This window comes from Penaeus monodon, chromosome 28, assembly GCF_015228065.2.
Source record: "Penaeus monodon isolate SGIC_2016 chromosome 28, NSTDA_Pmon_1, whole genome shotgun sequence".
Classification (NCBI taxonomy): Eukaryota; Metazoa; Arthropoda; class Malacostraca; order Decapoda; family Penaeidae; genus Penaeus; species Penaeus monodon.
The window spans coordinates 23,674,312-23,674,685 of record NC_051413.1 but is presented as its reverse complement, the minus strand read 5'-3'; the positions used below and the strand labels follow the sequence as shown (position 1 = coordinate 23,674,685).

Genomic DNA, 374 nt, shown 5'->3' with positions numbered 1-374 from the left:
TAAACAGTGAGAATGAACCACACCGACTCCAAGCATTACATGTTACATAATTGTTCCCTATCACTCTCATTAATACATCGCCACTGAAATCCATGCACCGACTTCCGGACAATGCATAGAACTTCATAATCTTCAAAGCAATTGTATAATGCACAGTTGAGCCGAGATAGTGTGATAATTAAAACGAAATAGTTATCACTGTTGAGACTGTTGCATGTCATGAAATGCAATGGCCGTCAACAAAGAGGCTTCATAGCAATATGAGTTAATTTTGTTTTTCTCTCATTCTTTTTCATCATAAAAATTATAATCAGAAACCATTTATTTTGTCATGGTCATCAACATTCATTCATTCTATGTATATTATTTCTGGA

At 34.2% G+C, this 374-nt stretch overlaps 1 protein-coding gene across 2 annotated transcripts in view; it reads right to left on the bottom strand.

Moving 5' to 3' along the window:
- The window catches only part of LOC119591424 (dipeptidase 1-like), a 285,765-nt gene that overhangs the window by 219,497 nt on the left and 65,894 nt on the right, over window positions 1–374 (bottom strand). The gene's annotated exons all lie outside the window — the stretch shown is intronic.